Below are 6,000 nucleotides of genomic sequence, written 5' to 3'. Positions count from 1 at the left end.
TGGGCTTCTGATTGGCTGTCAGCTAAGCGGCGATAGAGGGGGCGAGCTGGGCTGGCGGAGGGGGTCACTCAGGGCCGCTTACTATGCATATGCATAGTGAGCGGCAATGGAGGGGGCTGGCTGGGCAGGCGGGGCAGCTTCTTTGCTTCCCTGCACAGCATAGTGGGCGGCACGCGACGGTGCTCGGCACTGCTTAAAGCCGTCTTCGCTTTATAGGAAGGAAAAAAAGTGCGTCTTATAAAGCGAAAAATACGGTACTTCACCTGTTCATGCTCCCAGTCTTCTACTGTGCTTTGTATGCGTCCCAGCACAGCGGTCCCGGACAATGATTGGCTGAGCAGCCTGTCAGCTCAGACAGGCCCCTTAAAAGCCACAGCGTGTGCAGAGCCAGGACCCATTTAGAGCACAGGAGAAGACTGGGATCGTGGACATGTGAAGTATTTACTGTTTGGGCAGTTATCAGCTGTCATTGCTATTACATGTAGCCATGCGTGGCCAATGATTTTAGATCTGAGTCTAAAGAAACGACCAGCCGATGATCTCATGATCGTTATCTCTATTACACTGACAATAATCGGCCGAATGGGCCGTGTAGTAGGGCCCTTAGAAACAGTATTCCCTGGATATTCTACACAAAAAGTTCTTCCCTGAATCTCTGTGTCACAAGGCATTCCCTTGCACATTACTTCATGCAAATCAATACATTGACAAAGGTCTGGGCTACCAAGGACATAGGCTAGCACACCACTCATGATATATCTCTGATACTACAACACCCAGCTTGCCCTGCATTACATAAACCACTACACCCCTTGGTGTTTTTAGTATGTCTATATATATATTCTTTAACCCCTTAGGAATGGGCCTGAAATGGCCTTAAGGACCGGAGCAAATTTTATGAATATGACCTGTGTCACTTTATTCATTAATAACTTCGGGATCCTTTTACCTATCGGGCTGATTTTGAGATTGTTTTCTCATGACATATTGTACTTCACATTTCTTGTAAATTGGAGTCGATACTTATAATGAATCTTTATGAAAAACACAAAATTACCTGAAAAATTGTAAAAAAAAAATGCATTTTTCCAACTTTAAAACTTTTCTGCTTATACAGAAAATGGTTATACAACATAAATTATATATTAAATAGCATTAGCAACATGTCTACTTTATGTTGGCGGCATTTATTAAACTATATTTAATTTTTTTAGACAATAGAAAGCGTAAAAGATTAGCAGCAAATTTTCAAATTATTAGTAAAATTTCAAAATCAGATATTTTTAGGGACCTGTTCAGGTATACTATGGCTGGGTTCACACTACGTATATATCAGTCAGTATTGTGGTCCTCATATTGCAACCAAAACCAGGAGTGTATTAAAAACACAGAAAGGCTCTGTCCACCCAATGTTGAAATTGAGTGGATGGCCGCCATATAACAGTAAATAACTGCCATTATTTCAATATAACAGCCATTGTTTTAAAATAACAGCAAATATCAGCCTTAGGCCAGGTTCAGACTATGTAACTGTGCGGCTGTATTTGCGGCTGTAATTGTGCGGCGGTATTTTTGGTGGTTCATGCCTACGCTGGAAAGTATAGGATATACGGCTGCACAGTGCACACTATGTATGAATCTACGGCCCGATCGTAAACGGACCCGTAAAAAATGAACAAGACCATTGTTTGCGGCTGGACATGCGGCCGAGGATTGACAGGCGGTCCGTACGGAGTACTTCAAAAATAGCCGGCAATGATGCCGAATGCCGATGCCTCTAATAGTTAATATATTAAATTAATAAAACACATTTTCTTTGTAATAAAGTCCCTTTCATTGGTCAATAATTTAATTCTAACGAATCCATCATTTTGCAATTAAATATACTGTTAAAATAAATAGATATATAAATAAATGTATATTTATATATATATTTAGTTTTTGACAGTATATTTAATTGCACAATGATGGATTCGTTAGAATTAAATTATTGAACAACGAAACTGAATTTATTTCATCGAAAATGTGTTTTATTAATTAAATATTAATTAGTACAGGAAGCTCCATAAGCCGTTAATTCATATTGCCGGCAATAGAGCTTTCTGTACTAATCATCACTTTACTTTAATGAAAACATCAAATGTTTCTTGTAATTATGTTATCACAATAGCATTATTAGAAGAAACATTTAGAATTATATGTGCGCTCAGCTGATTGGCTGATCGGCTGAGCGCACATATAATGAGCCGGTCCGCAGTACAGTCACTTCATTGTGCTGCGGACCAGCGAAGAGGACACATCGGGGTGAGTATAGAGCTCTCCCCACCCCCTCCCCAGCACTGCACCCCTCCCAGCAAGGAAGGGGGGGTCAGTAAACCCCTTCCTTGCTGGGATGGGTGCAGTCTGACATCAGTCTGGCCCCCAAGGGGTTAAGGGGGATGCAATACATCCTCCCTTAACCACTTGGGGGCCAGACTGTAAGCAGCGATCTGTAAAGATGCTGCATACTGTAAGGAGCACAACACCGCTCACAATGATGGGTGTTGTGCTCCTGTTTGTTTGTTTTTTGTGTGTTTCTCCCTTTTTGTTTTTCAGATATCGGTATCCTGGGGATTACTTCGGATTCCGTGGACTACGTCGATGACCAGCGTTTTTGTAATGTTTTTTTTTAATAAAATGGTCAATGAGGGGTGTGGGGGTGTTTTTATTTGAATAAAAAATTTTTTTAACTTGTGTCTTGTCTTTATTTCTTTACTTTATAGACTTAGTAGTGGAAGCCGTCTAATAGACGGAATCCATTACTAAGTTGGGGCCTAGTGTTAGCCGGTATAAAATGGCTAACACTAACCCCCTATTATTACCCCAGTACCCAATGCCACCAGGGGTACTGGGAAGAGCCGGGTGCCAGTGGTCCCGGAGCGTCAAAATTGGCGCTCCTGGACCGGGCGGCAGCAGGCTGGTAAGATTTAGGCTGGGGAGGGCCTAAACCAATGGCTCTTCCCACCCTGGTGTTACCAGGCTGCGTTCGTTTGGTTTTTAACCCGGCTGGTTATAAAAATAGGGGGGACCCTATGCATTTTTTTTTTATTATTTATTTATTTAAAATAAAAAAAAACGCATAGGGTGGGAAGAGCCATTGGTTTAGGCCCTCCCCAGCCTAAATCTTACCAGCCTGCTGCCGCCCGGTCCAGGAGCGCCAATTTTGACGCTCCGGGACCACTGGCACCCGGCTCTTCCCAGTACCCCTGGTGGCATTGGGTACTGGGGTAATAATAGGGGTTAGTGTTAGCCATTTTATACCGGCTAACACTAGGCCCCAACTTAGTAATGGATTCCGTCTATTAGACGGCTTCCACTACTAAGTCTATAAAGTAAAGAAATAAAGACAAGACACAAGTTAAAAAATTTTTTATTCAAATAAAAACACCCCCACACCCCTCATTGACCATTTTATTAAAAAAAAACATTAAAAAAACGCTGGTCATCGACGTAGTCCACGTAATCCGACGTAATCCACAGGATACCGATATCTGAAAAACAAAAAGGGAGAAACACACAAAAAACACACAAACAGGAGCACAACACCCATCATTGTGAGCGGTGTTGTGCTCCTTACAGTATGCAGCATCTTTACAGATCGCTGCTTACAGTCTGGCCCCCAAGGGGTTAAGGGAGGATGTATTGCATCCCCCTTAACCCCTTGGGGGCCAGACTGATGTCAGACTGCACCCATCCCAGCAAGGAAGGGGTTAATTGACCCCCCCCCCCCCTTCCTTGCTGGGAGGGGTGCAGTGCTGGGGAGGGGGTGGGGAGAGCTGTATTCTCACCCCGATGTGTCCTCTTCGCTGGTCCGCAGCACAATGAAGTCACTGTACTGCGGACCGGCTCATTATATGTGCGCTCAGCCGATCAGCCAATCAGCTGAGCGCACATATAATTCTAAATGTTTCTTCTAATAATGCTATTGTGATAACATAATTAGAAGAAACATTTGATGTTTTCATTAAAGTAAAGTGATGATTAGTACAGAAAGCTCTATTGCCGGCAATATGAATTAACGGCTTATGGAGCTTCCTGTACTAATTAATATTTAATTAATAAAACACATTTTCGATTAAATAAATTCAGTTTCGTTGTTCAATAATTTAATTCTAACGAATCCATCATTGTGCAATTAAATATACTGTCAAAAAATAAATATATATATAAATATACATTTATTTATATATATATTTATTTTAACAATATATTTAATTGCAAAATGATGGATTAGTTTAAATTTAATTATTGAACAACGAAAGGCACTTTATTACAACGAAAATGTGTTTTATTATTTTAATAGATAATAGATAAATAACCATGAGAGACATCGGCATTAGTGCAGAGGATCGCAAACCCCGGTAATAGCAATTCATGTAAACTGTGTTCCCTGCTTTCCCAGATGCATCCAGAGGTATTTGCATCACTTTCTTAAGATTTTATTTGTTATTTTTAGTTGAACCAGATTTCAAAGTAAATGACCGTATGTTTTGAGCCGCATGTCTATTTTTTCCCACGGCCGTAGTTTCATCCGCACATTTACAGCCGCATAAAAATACAGCCGCACAGTTAGTGTGAACCTAGCCTGAAAGTGTATTTGAGGGGACTGTATGTTAGAAAGCCCCACAAAGCACCCCATTTCAGAAACTGCACCCCCAATACTCTGCAAAAGCCCATCCAGAAAGTTTTTTAACCCTCACAGAAATAAAAGCTAAGTGTGTAAGTAATTTGAAAATTTTAATTTTCTGTGCAGAGATTTTATTGTAATCCAATATTTTTCATAATTATAAACCTATTACCAGAGAAATGCACCCCAATATTTATTTGACGCAACCACAAGCCTCAGATATAAAGGAGCGCCTAGTGAATTTCAATGGCTCCGTTTTATTCGGTCATTTCTGACAGTATCACTTCAGGTTGGCAGAGGCTCTGGGGTGCAAAACCTAAAAAACACCCCTAAAGGGACACCATTTAGAAACCTACACCCCTCAAGGAATGTAACAAGGGGTGCGGTGAGCATCTGGACCCCATAGGTGCTTCACAGATTTTTCGAACAATATGGCGTGAAAAAAGACAAAAGTATTTTTTACACTAAAACGTTGTTCTAGTCTTCAATTTTTCATTTTCACAAAGGGATAAAAGAAAAAAAAAACACAAAACATGTAGCGCAGTTTCTCCCGAGTACAGAAATACCCCACATGTGGACATAAAGTGCCAAGCGGGTGCAGCACGAGCGTCCAAAGGGAAGGAGCGCCAATTGGCTTTTGGAAGCTGGATTTCACTGGAATGGATTTCAAGGGTCATGTCGCATTTACAGAGCCCTCGTGCTGCCAAAACACTGGAAACCCCCCCAACAAGTGACCCCATTCTGGAAACAACCCCTCTTAAAGGGGTAGTGCGGCGGTAAAGAATTAGTGACAGAATAACACACATTACAAAGTTATACAACTTTGTAATGTATGTTATGTCTGTGAATGGCCCCCTTCCCCGTGTCCCACCACCCCCACCCGTGTACCCGGAAGTGTGGTGCGCTATACATACCTGTCACGTGCCGACTCGTCTCCGATCTTCAGTCTGCGATGTCGTCTTCGGGCGGCCGGGCCGAATCCCTCTGAGCATCCTGAGTGCCGGCCGCCCTCTTCAGCGTCATCGCCATCAGCCGCGATTGGCTGAGCATAACTGTGCTCAGCCAATCGTCATACACTCTAAGGGTACGTGCACACTGCGGAATGGCAAAGGATAACCCTTTGTGCATTCCGCAGCTGGCACCCACCGGCAGACTGATGCGGGCGCACGTCTCCGTCCGTGTCATAGACTCCATTCTATGCACGGGTGGATTCCGCTCTCCGTCCAATGTGTTCATTCTTTGGACGGACGATGGAATCCGCCCATGCATAGGATGGAGTCTATGACATGGGTGGAGACGCACGCCTGCATCAGTCCGCCGGCGGGTGCCTGCTG

This window comes from Dendropsophus ebraccatus, chromosome 2 (assembly GCF_027789765.1).
Source record: "Dendropsophus ebraccatus isolate aDenEbr1 chromosome 2, aDenEbr1.pat, whole genome shotgun sequence".
Classification (NCBI taxonomy): Eukaryota; Metazoa; Chordata; class Amphibia; order Anura; family Hylidae; genus Dendropsophus; species Dendropsophus ebraccatus.
The sequence above is the reverse complement of the archived record's forward strand: the minus strand, read 5'-3'. Positions refer to the sequence as shown.